Source organism: Oreochromis aureus, linkage group 3 (genome assembly GCF_013358895.1).
Source record: "Oreochromis aureus strain Israel breed Guangdong linkage group 3, ZZ_aureus, whole genome shotgun sequence".
NCBI lineage: Eukaryota > Metazoa > Chordata > Actinopteri > Cichliformes > Cichlidae > Oreochromis > Oreochromis aureus.
This window is the reverse complement of record NC_052944.1, coordinates 14,384,595-14,397,791: the sequence shown is the minus strand read 5'-3', so window position 1 is coordinate 14,397,791 and position 13,197 is coordinate 14,384,595. Positions and strand designations below refer to the sequence as shown.

General features: G+C 38.2%; 1 protein-coding gene and 1 non-coding gene across 2 annotated transcripts in view; one reads left to right on the top strand and one right to left on the bottom strand.

Annotated features, from left to right (window-relative positions):
- The window catches only part of LOC116317890 (meiosis 1 associated protein), a 56,949-nt gene that overhangs the window by 32,063 nt on the left and 11,689 nt on the right, over positions 1-13,197 (bottom strand). The window lies entirely within an intron of this gene.
- Positions 2,349-2,420, top strand: trnaa-ugc. Its single transcript has one exon. It is a non-coding gene; the product is annotated as a tRNA-Ala (tRNA).

The following is a 13,197-nucleotide window of genomic DNA, read 5'->3' as shown; positions in this document are numbered from 1 at the left end:
GAGTCACCACCTTTGCTAAGCAGAAATAAATAAATTACGAATAATAAATTATAATTTCCTCCCTTAGTTGTGATCAGTGTTGGAGTCTTCACTCAAAAGTCATTATTACATATATTACACATATTACACATTACATCAAAGTAATGTAGTATGTTTCTTAATTACTCCCAGGAAAAAGTAATTTTTTATACTACTCGATACATTACTTTCATGTTACCCAGGCTACAAGCCCAAACACCAACACAAATCCCTAATGAGGACACACATCTAATATGTTTCTCCTAGTAGAATACATAGCTGACCGCACAAAGCAAAGTTAAAAAACACAAGCACAAAAAAGTGATCGCCACAGTGATTCTGCTTTTGAAGCGTGAACAGGTGGGGAGGCTGCAGACAAGCTCATCTGCTTGTTACCTGTTGAAGTTCCGGGTCTGGCTGCTGGGGTCGGCTTTGAATCTGGGTTCTTGGCTAGCTTAGCATTAGCATGCTGTCTTGGCTGATGCAAAGAACCAAAGTTGTGTTAGCAGCATCCAGGTTGTTTCTATCCTGGATGCAGTTTTCGATGCTAGTGTTTGTTAACAGTCTGAGTGGCCCAGGGAAAGAAGCTGTTAGTGAGTCTGGAGGTGTGGGACCTGATTGACCTGAGGGTAGCGGGTCAAAGGGGTGGTGGGTGGGTTGCAAGGGGTCACCTGTGATGGCCCCTTGTGTACGGTTTTTCTTAGACAGGAGGACCTGGCAATGACCTTCAGGTGTGGCAGAGGGCAGAAAATGATTTTTTGGGTGGTGTTAATTACCCTCTGCACAGCCTTCCTGTTCTTAGTTGTTGGCTCTGCATACCAAACAACCAGGAAGTGGGAGAGCACGCTCTCCACTGAGGAGCAGCGTCTGGTCCAAGTTGTTCTTCCTCAGGTCACGGAGGAAGTGCAGCCGCTGCTGGGCCTTCTTTATGAGGGCATTGGGTTTTTTTGTTTTTTTACATATATATTTCTCTATAATACTTAATATACATAAAATAATGAATTTCTGTTTTTTTCATTAAAAAATGAAAATAACAAAAACAACAAAAAACAATAACAGCATAATAAAAACAAATAAGTCAAGGGTTAAAATTCTCAAGCATCTGAACAGTTATAATCAGGAATAAAGGTTGTATAAACTCATAAAATAATGTTAATTTATACAATTTTGACATTTTTTTCCCTCACTGACACCATAACTATATATTTTAAACTGAGAAGGGTTGACATAGGGTTATGTGCTTCTTGCTGAACCTGGGTGCAGGCCTTGGAGTCTGTGTGAGAAAATAGGTTTTCCTCCAAGCTACAATGGAGAAGCAATAAAGAGGCTTATTGATGTGAGACTAATGTATGGAGGGATGGAGGATAGATCAATGACGGGATAATACACAACCTCCACAATCCATAACAAACACACTGTGGATGGTGTTTTAGTTGAATAAAGACTGTCACTTGAAAGCTGGATTTTGGGGCTAAATGTGGGTGAAATGGTTGTTTTGTCACTTTGAGAAGCATTTGAAAATTCTATATTTGAATAATATAAATGCCCTGACAAAGCTCAGAAGTGATGTGCAAAAGACTAAAACTGTTTGAATGAGTATTTTGTCAAAATATGACGATTAGAAAATGCATTTTGCCAGCCATTTGAAAGGGATTTTCAGAGAAGCTCAAGAAGCCTGCGTCATATGGATTTTCATAAGACCGAACTCTATTATCAGGCAAATTGTAAATGAGAAAAGATGTTAAAATCTGACACACACACAAGCACAGTTTGGCATACTGATTTAAATGACTAGTGTAAAAGCAACACAAAAGTCGTGTGCAGTCACATAAACAAAACAGCTACACAATATTTGTGTGAATGCATTACCTTTATATAGAGCATTTATCAGCCACAGTTCTTAGCTGAGAAATAAAAGTGGAGGTTAAAAAGTTCAAAAAAACAGGCTACAAAAATAAAGTACTGCTTTTATGGTTAAAACACAGCTATTCCCTGGTATGTGCTAATTTACAACTTTGGCATCCAATAAAAAGTGTAGAGTGGAGGTGAAGGAGGAGTGCTTGTGTCGGTGGTTATCTAGTATCTTTCAAAACAATTTTCAGCTCCACACTTCACCTTCTTTGCTGAAAGCACAGTGCCTCTCAGTGCTGCCAACTTGGTGGTAACTAGCGTGGTGAACACAGACAAGTGTGCCTGAAAAAATTTAGGCCAGTTACTGCACAAGTGAGTATCGTGGCTACTGGAAAATAGCTTGTCAAATGCTTTTGCAACTTTTCTGTAAGCTAAAAAGTGAAGCTCAGGACAAAGAGACATTGACTCTATGTACAGTTGGGGATGTAGCTCAGTGGTAGAGTGCATGCTTTGCATGTATGAGGTCCTGGGTTCGGTCCCCAGCATCTCCAACCTCATTGCTTTTTAAGGTGAGCAGAGGAGCTTGGTATTGATAAAACAAATGAGGATAAATCACATGGCAGCAGCTTAGTGCAGGCAGACATGCTCAAGAAAACTTGCTGAAGTTCAAACTGAGTATCAGAATGGGGAAGAAAATGTTGATTTTGAATATGGTATGGTTGTTGGTGCCAGAAGGGCTCATCTGAGTATTTTAAGAAACTGCTGCTCTATCCACCATTTCACAAAACTCAGTCAGAAACTGGTTTCTACAGTGAATTCACTGTACTCAGACGGCCTCCATAGTCAGCAGATCTCAATCCAATCGAGCAAATCTGGGATGTGGTGGAGCGAGAGATTTGTACCATGATTGCAGCTGCCAAATCTGCAGCAACTGTGTGATGCTATCATGTCAATATGAGCCAAAATCTTTCAGGCATGTTTCCAGCACCTTGTTGAATCTGTGAAGAATTAAAACAAAAAAAGCTGAACAACCTGGTACTGGTAAATCCCAAGTTAAGAAGTGCTGCCTTAGTCACTTTCCAGATAACTCACTAATATACAACAGAGGCATTAACAGTGACCCAACCAGTCTCTGCTGTTGAACATGCTGCAATGGCTTTTTAAGGTCTAAAAATCAGCACTGCATTGTAATTCAGATGTTTTTAGCAATAGCTGATTGGCTCTGCATTTCAAAGAAGCAAAATGTTGCTGGATTTCATTTTTACAACTTCTGAAACGTGGTTAAATTTAGATATGATGTCACTCCCAGATGCAAACATCCAACTTTGGAGGAAAAAGGAACGCAACATACGTCTTCCTGTATTAAACATCCTGCTGCGCTGATAGAGACATCTGTCAAGCTCTAGGAAGAGCACACTCGCTGATCATCTTTGGTTTGCGGTTAAAAAGGCATGAAACTACTCATGGGGTTAACAACTTAGTAAAAAATATCACAAATGATAATGTCACTAATGCAGTAGATAGGTTGGGAAAAGAGACATATATATGTATATATATATATATATATATATATATACACATATATATATATACATATATATATATATATATATATATATATATATACAGCAAGGAAAACAGTGAAATTCACCCTGCTGTCCACTAATATTTAAAGCTTTCAGCATCTCTGAAGTTAAATTAATTGCACAATTAGTTGAATCAGTCTCCAGCATCTCAAGCTTGAATTTATTGTCTTCTTTTTGGTCTGTTTTTGTAGATGAGGGAAGGAAACACTACCCAGCAAAGACATGTAGCACAAGGGGGCAGCAGTGACAGAGTGTGCTTGTTGTATGAGGCATGGGGAACAATCTCCAGCATCTCCATTTCCTGTTTCCGTATTTAAAAACAGGCTTTAATCACCTCACCAGCGCCGAACTAAAAACACTTAACAAACAAAAGCATAATTAATCACTGTGCATGCATAATGGAAGCCCTTCATCAGGGTGTTGTCACACAATCAGAGGCTGACAGAAGCTTATGTATGTGGCTATAATTGCAATATTAAGAAATGCATGTCTATGTAAAAATATCAGTACGTGTTCACTCTCTGAATGTAGTGTCTTGCTGAGCACAGTTAGCAAAAAGCTCTCTGCAGTGAGAATCTTAAAAAGTAAAAAGGCTCCGCTGGGATTCCCTGAGGAACAGCAGACTAACAACAGCAGGAGATGAGCTGTTCAGAATCATTATGTGAGACTATAAAATACCAAATGATGACATTTTCAGTGGGGAAAAGGTGTCACATTCCATTACGGGAGTTTTAAAGTGTATTTAGTTTAACAAGCCAATAGTTGCAAGCTATTGCATAGAGATACTTCAGATAGGAGAAGAAACTCAGTAGAAGTACAAACTGTTTGTCAGGTACATATTTTTTTTTTTTTTAAAGAAAACTATACCAGTGGAAATGTCTATTTTTGAGTCAAGCCATTCATATGCCAGCTATGATTCACCGAGAGGTGTAATTTATTTTTTATTTTTTTATCTGGGCTACATTCTTTTACTCACAGTGTCTTTATGCTTCAGAAGACAGACTCAGCACAGCTCTGAAATGCTGTAAAGAAGTCATACTGTGTCTCACAGCAAATCACCATTACATAACAGACCCATAACACTGTTACAGTTTCGTAAAGCCAAAAATCAGCAGAACAGCAGCAAACCCCTTTTCCTATAAAGCTAAGACTGCTGGAGTCAGTTGATTTGTGTTATTCAGCATAGTTTTTAGTTTCAGATATACGTATATTTTATGTAATGATGCATACAGACTTTTAGTTGAGACATAACTAAAAGTGTACCAGAATCAAAGATATGCTAAGTTATGTCAACAGCCGCTCCAATCAAGATTTTATGTACCCCGTAGAAAAACAGCAAGAAAAACACAGACTGAGATATTAGCAAGATACAGCACAACACATCAAGTTTTAAAGCCTGTTATTTGTTCTAGTCCCACTGCATTTGCATTTAGGTTATTTGCACAGGGCCACACAAAACCGCACCTGCAGAAGTGAGACAGAGGGAACATTTGGCTAATATTATATTCAGCTTTGGTGTAAAGCTGACTGACAAAAACAATCAGATTTTTTACTTTACTTTTTATTAATCTATGTACATAATCACCCTGATGTAGTTGCCAATGATTTTGCTGAGTTAAGTTAGAGTCATTTATAAAGCTGTGTGTTGAAGACCCTCTTAGTGCTGGATTCCCTAGATCGCACAGGTGTAATAGGCTATTACCTTCACTACTGCTATGAAGTAAATATATTCTTTAAATCTGAAGCTGGAGGCTATAGTGCCTCATTAAGTCTTTCAGGGACTAAGTTAAATCCAACAGAGTCTCAAGGTAGTTGAGAAATGGAAAATTGATTTACTTATAAAAAAAAGAAAATTGAATCTTTCCAGTGTAGATCGACTGTTGGTGACCTGGCAGCCTAGCCCAGATATTCTGTTATACACATACACAAACATATAGAAGTGGTAAGGTAGAGAAGTTGTACTGAAATTTTCTAGTCAAAAAACAACTATATTGTCAAGCACAGAGCAGGATCTCATACTACTTGCTATTTAAAGTGTTTCATGTTACTTCATCTTGGCACTCTTGATTAGTGTTCCTGTTATTTAAATCTTGCCACACAAACTTCCCCTTCAATATCTTACAGTCCTTATAGAAACAAGCCGGCAGCATCACAAAGCAGTTATTTTGATCTAATATGTATGTACTGACTTAATCTCAGTGGTCAAATAAAGAATGCATGTATATAATTACCACTGAAATCTGACAGCAATACTTAGATTTTTCTCTTGTGGAATTGTCCAATAGATTTAAATGCGGGAATCTTAAAGAGCCATTTCTCTCTGTTTATAGCCAGTGCCTGTTGTCTAAGCACTGCATGATAACATGCCTGGTATGCAAGCAGTAGCAGTCTGAACAGATGACAACACATAGGCACTTTATAACTAGTGATAATAGTCTTTGGGTAACCAACTAAATTCGGGAGATTAAATCCTCTATGCAGTCATACTGTTTGTGATTAAACAGGCCCAGAAACAGAGAGAGAGAGAGAGAGACAGAAAGATGGAGCTCAGATGACAAAGGTCCAGGTGTTCATAAGAGACAGATGGTAGTAATCTGTCAGTCTAGCTGCTCCAGATGGTGTTTTTGAGTGACTATGGGTATCTATCACAGAGGTGGCCTCCAGTGCCAACAGTGACTTTGCAAAAAACGAAAGGATTTTACTTTTCTCACGAATCTATCCCGATCACGATCAAGACTTGCGTATAGAAGTTGCACTGCACTGAAAACAACACCTAATATTAAAGTGTGAACAGAAACTGTTGAATGGGCTGTATGTAACAGACTGAACATGCACCTGCACGTTCTTTTTCTAAGGAACAAAGAAACAGCAACAGATGGATGAAGTCTGAGAGCTGCAGAAGAGTTCATATTTCTCCAGTCTGAAGGGAGGAAAGTGTTACCCTGTTAAGGCTGGCAGAAACATGATTTGGCATGCTGAATTCATCTTGGCTCCAGTCCATCATATTATCTACTCCTAACTTATAGCAAGCACATCCCAATTGTCTTTGCTTTTGTCTGCCACAGACCCTTAAGATAACCAGTATTTTTAAACTACTGGGGACATTTGTATTTCATTATAAAACTACTAATTGCAGCTGTTTAGTAACGGATTACCCTGCTTTGCTCATCTACGACCAGCTCAATGGCTACCACATACTGTGACGGTATTATGGTTTACTGTGAGTACTAGAAAAGGAAAACAAACAAACAAAACAACAAAACAACAACGAAAAAAATCCCGGACTGGTGTGGAAAAGCAAACAGACTCAAAAATGAACTTCACTTCCTGAATACAGTGATTTTTATCTCATACTCTCTTTTTTTGGTGACAATCTCTTTATATACTTGAGCTCTATATGGTGTGAACCAGTCACATATACATCTACTATCTATCTATAGGAGGTTAAATAGGCGTGCTAACAATAGGAGTTTTGAGGTAAAGAAAGCTTTGCATATATGATGTATAGATGTGCTTCTTTAGCATTTCCAGGCTATGGGAAAAAACAGAGACAAAGAAACACATACAATTTACAGGTCAAGTTATCCTGTGTGATATCTGTTACATGAAATAATTACATGAAATAATTATTAGGTATGCATAAGGTGAGGGTTCCCCCTCTACCTTGGTTGGAGTTTCTTTTTTCCAGAGGAATCTTTGACTGGTCTCTCCTGCTTCTCACACAAAGGATGTAGTATAAACTGCAAAAGGCTATTTGGATTATAGTCAGTCAGCCTCCAGTGACCCCAATGTATTGGCTTCAATCAGGTAAAAAGTAAGAGGCTATCTGCCTACCTACTGATACCATTATCACCACCTGTCAGTCAAAATGTGGTCTTTTTTTCCTGTTTCCTTCTTTTTTTCTGAAATCAGGCCTTTATCACCTTTTATTTGTACTTCTATATATACCTTTGCCTCCTCCCCTCTTATTGGTGGAACTATTGGAAAGGAAAAATCCAATTATGTGTTACTGTATGGAAATGTGTTTATTATTTTTGGTGGGACTGTTGCAAAGAAAACATTTTCACTAATACTTGTGCTTGCTAAAAATCTGTAAAGTTTTTCTCGCACCAAATCAGCATCCTTGGTATTAAGATGGACTGCCATTAGGGATGGGCGATATAGCCTCAAAATTCAAAATTCAATTTAATCACAAGACTAATAACAGTGAAAACGACATTTCTAACAATACCGAAAAAGGTTTTTTCAGTGCTTGCAGCTTGCATTTATAAGCATAAGTAAATGAAGGCCATTTTCCAGCCTTCTTTACGAATTACTTGTCAGGAGCTGCACAGTACTGTCACATGCTTCGTGGCCTGGATGACTCAGCAATGTGTTTTTGCCTTAAGTGGTGCAAAGTTTGTTGTTACCAAAGTATTGTGCTTTTTGAAGGTTTTTAAGTAGCCTCCTTTTTAGGTACTAAAGCGTCATTGGAGACAAGCGCAGGCTCTTCTCGTTCCTGCACACATTAGGGAACATAGATGCATGGCGTTGCTATAGCAATGGTATTACGATGTAACATTTATATAGTACGTAAAAATTTATTCTGGTATTATCGTGGATGACATGATGATGGCACAGCCCTAACTAGGATTACTTTTTTTACTAAACAAAAATGTGTTTTCTCTTAAACAATGTTGTTCACAAAGCCAACATCCTGAGCCTTTTGCTCTGCAGGCATTTGAGTGAGAGGAGTGCCATCTAACAGCTTTATGAAGACCCATTATAATTTGATCAAGGCTTTTTAGCGGAAAACAGAACGACCTGTTTTTCTATCTTGCGTCAGTGACATGTTTTTAAAGCTAGGAACACAAACAGAAACAAACAAACAAAACCCCACAGGTCTATAGAACAACTTCTACAGTTTTTGTAGATACGACTTGTAGCTCCAACTTTACAATCAGTGTCTTGTGGGTAGTGCTGGAGCAATTTACCAAGATTTTACTGTCAGTTACACAGAATGCAATCAATATGGTAACTTTAGCTGCCAATTCATTTGATCTTAACATCTAATTGGTTGATTTGAATCTTCTCGCTCTGTGATTGGTTGGTACTTTCAGATAAAATAGTATGTTTTCTTTTACTATTTGCATCTCATCGTGTATTCAGTGCCTGTACGTGATTTGAGTTACGAGCACCCATGTTACTAAATGCAGTGATCTGATTGGATTCAGATCGGAAAAATCTTTAAAATCTGGCTTGGTTCACAAAAATAAATGCTGCAAATTTGTCCAATAAAAATACATGGTCAGTTCAAACTACTACATTAAGAAAGGTGAGTGTGAAATATTCATAGGGATTTGTTGTGGTAGGTGTGTGAAGGCCTTACACTTGAAACTGAAATGGATTTACATACATTTTCTCCTCTGCAAAGCTATTCATACATCTGTCTGTCGGTGCCTCTAATAATTCATAATGTGAAAATGACAATTTCAGCTCAGCCAAACAGTTGTCTGAACTGGAGGATATCTGCTCTGCTGCCAAAGAGGCATTTAGATCAACTGGCAACTGGTCACCCAACCAAAATCCATGCTTGAGTCCTGGTAGAGGGAGTCCTGCAGAATACTGTACTAGCAAACATGCTTTTTTAAACATGTCACATACTATATTATTTTGGCAGACTTCAGCCTCATCATCAGACTTCCCTCTACTGAAACCTCTGAATGGTCAGTTAGAACCCATATTCTACAAGATGCCACCATTCTGCTTCTCTCTGTGTGTAGTAGCAGTGGTGTATGATACTGCAAAAAATACAGTTTGGTTATCACAGATACTCATACTTGTAAGTTATAAAAGCAGTGTATGCAGGGGAGAGCAGTGGGCCATGATTTATGAAGTCTGCATCATCAGTATACTTCATGTGGATATATTTAATGACAACTAGATGTCTGTGAATTTTGTTTTCTACTGTGAGTGTGTTTTGCTGTATTAATGTGTTTGTATGAAAAGCACTTTAGATCAACTTCTAATGTGCTACATAAATAAAAATAACTTGACAGTCACCATAAAAGGGCATTATATTCAGACATATTTATGCTTCAAGTTTGAAGTATTTTTCTTTTTTATTCAATTTCATTAAAATCATTCATGTAGTATGTTTCATATGGGTTGAATATATTATTTTAATGTCTGAATGCAGTTTTTTTAATAGGTAGTCAGTCTGGTAAAGTAACAGCTTATGATGACCAATAACACTGTGGTAACTAACCTTAACTAATGTTGAAGAGTCATGATTGAAACATTACTTTTGCCACTAAATGAGCTACCTGGATATTCTGTGTATCTCTGACAGGACTCTGTCAGTGACCTCTGACCTCTGTGCAGGGGTCTAGGTGTGTCTAAAGGATTTCCCTCTTCCTTTGTTTCTTTTGTGGCTTGTTTTGGGGAAAATAAAAATTTATTTAATAAATCAGTAGTGTTGACAAAGTAGGAAATTTCTTTCATACATATATTGCTGTTTGCACTGTTTTCATTAACAGCTGTAAAATCTTTCCACATAATGCTCTTCTTTCTCACTCTGCAGCCCACATGTGTTTTGTCAGTGCAGCTGAGTGACCGCACATCAGCAAAACACATCGGAGCCGGAAGGAGGGGGCGGAGCATAAAGTGCCAGCATGAGAGGAGCTGTGTTTGCACAGACAGAGCTACTTTTTCATGAAACGCGAATGACGTATTGAAAATAGAGAAACAAACTAAATCATCAAGCTGGTCACGTTAGTACTGATTCGACACCAATACCAATGTTGGCATCGATATTATTGACATTTGGATCAAACCGCCCACGCCTAGCGTGCAGCTTAGTGACGGTTGTCGTTTGATCAAAAATACAACTATAAGAATCAATTGCAGGAAGAGTATGTAGCTAGGTATGTGTCCAGGTCTTTTATAGATAGAACCTTCAATGGAAAAAAAATGACAATCTTTCACATTTCAAAGACAGACAGTAGAGGAAAAAAGCGTAATGCATATAAATGAGACAGTGTCGCAGGCTAGCAGAGTAGCGCTAATGCACTAGTAACTAGACAACAGAGATAAGACACAAACAGCAGTGTGGTTTCAATCCAATATGGCAGCAAAACGTAATAGACACACCAGCCCACCGTGTCCATTTCACGCTTTGCCTTTCTAAAACGTGAAATGGACACGCGTGCAGAAGTTGCAGTAAGCTGCAGTAACAGTAAAGGGGGATATTTTATTTCAAGCCAAAATTAAAATAACCACAGGAAAGCTTTAAAAAGACATTATTAACACATTTATGTGTAAATACATATTAGTCATCTAGCTTAATCATTTCTGGTGATTAAGGATCCTGAAATGTACTTCAGACCTTTGTGGCTGACAGCATCGCAGCTCAAATTCAGTGAGCAACAACCCGTTCTTTCACAAATGCTTGTAAAGGCTAGGTACTCGATTTATACCTGTGGAAATTGGACTGAATGGACACTACTGTCAAGCTACACTATATTCTCAATGCACCATTTCGCTCAAGTACAGCTTCACTGAACACAGTTGTAGTCTTAAATTGCTGAATGGAGGTTAAATTGATGAGTGACATAAATTAGGATACTTTCATCAAACTCTGACGTCAGTATTAAAATTACTTATAACAAAAAGGCTCTTTTAGACTGTTTATTAGTGAATGAAATGAGTAAAAAACCAGCCTTTCACAAAGGAAACAACCATCTGACTTTGGTTTCATTATCCTGTGTATGTACTACTTTGAAAATGCACCTGGAAATATGGTTTGCAGAAAATGTCAACTTAAATGTCAAGTTTACAATTACAATCATATTTGATAAAAATCAGATTGATGCTACCAATGATAAACACCTTTTCATGTTTCAATCTAAAACACACACTTCACTAGATTTTAATGTTATGCATAACATTTATAATAAACTGACATCTGACATCACAAAATAGTGCATCAGATTGGTGCACTATTTTCCAGAGACGAATGATGAAGGATGAGATGCATTTGAATACAGCTAAACAATGCCATATAATTTTTTGCTCATCAATCAGCACAGAAATAATTAGTTTTCACGCCTGACTATCTCTGACTATCCCTTAGGAGCAGCTGCATTCAGAGTGGGACAGCTTGTTGACTCTGTTTCAGTCAACAATGTTGCTGTTTAGCTGTGAAGAGGAAACCAAAACCACTGGTGCCATAATCATCCCTGCCTCTGTCTCACTCCGTGACCCATTTCTGTATCGTCTCCCTGGTGCTCAGCTGTAAAATTACAGAACAGACCTAAGATTTAAGGACACACTGGTGGAGTTTCAACAAAAACCGGATGCTTATCAAGGCGTTGGCTTACAGACACTCACATATCTATACTTTCATTTTTGTGAGGACCGTTAACTCGGCCCGCTCATAACCTTGACTGTAAAACCTAATTGTAACAGTTAAAAAGTGCTCGTAAGTGAAATTCAAACAAAATCTGGAACACTTAATAATTGTGTTCGAAATTGAGTGTCAAGGTGAGAAATCTTAACAACTCCATTAAGGGCTGATTTTACAGCTGTAAGGCCAGATATAATAATAACAAATACTGCTTCTCAGGCACACACACAAATGCACACACACAGAAAATGACAGTACAAATCTGCCGCATGCCCTCTCAGACATGATATAAGACAACAAGTGAGAATGACAAGCGGAACAGAGACAGAGTGAGGGAAAAAAATAGTTATGGTTTTTGTTTTACTTTGTACAAAAGAAAAATGGATATCCCACCCACTTCCTGCACTATGCTTCACTCTGTGGAATAAATAACTGACACATACACACACACACAAACAGAGCTAAAACAAATTGTCTGGTGTTGAATGATGCGCCCAGATTCAAGAGTATCAACACCGCTTCCATATGTGAAGCGGGGCCGGTGTCTAGCCGCACACTGCTTTTTGTAACTGAAAGTGGAGAAATGACAAAAGAAATCGACTGATAACTGAAAAGGTACAGCAGCAGTATCTCTCTGTGTGTCACTTCGGAGCAGCTCTGCATTTACTACTCCGGGTTAGACCCCAACAAAGGTGTCAGAGCAGCAATCAACCTGTCACACTTCCACTAGGGTGTTCAACAGAGTGACTAAACACAATTTAGGACCTCTTAGAGCATCCAGTGAATGTGAGTGGAATTCATTCTGGCTAGACACTCAGACTTCTTATATCTTGATTAAAGCCTGCTTCGGTTTTTCAGCCAGATGAACTCTGAGGTCAGTGTAGCTCTTGGATGAAGCACTGACCCCATTCCCTTTTCTGTGCTGGCTGATTCTTATCCAAAACATTTGAGGTTTTCCTGTTAGTAAGAGACTAAAATGTAACACATTCATGACAAGGTTTATCATACAAATAGAGCGTGTGATGTATTATAATCTCTCTCTTGCTTTATTTAGAGAAATTATTGTATATATGTTCTGTTACAATAGATGCTCACATTAAATTTGGCCGGAGTCTCAAATAATGAGGTCAGGCTAAAAAATCTCTGGTTTTCTCCTACTTGATCGATATGATGTCATTTACAGCACATATCCCTAATATGGTCGCGTCAGGTACGTAAGCCCCACCTGCTGTTCTAATCTTCTTGTTTATGACGAGCAGCCAATAAAAAGAATTCTGGTCTAAAAGGCAGCTGAAGGGTGTTAAAACAACTTATTTAAGACAGAGGATGAAGTAAGAGGATGCACCAAGGCACAGT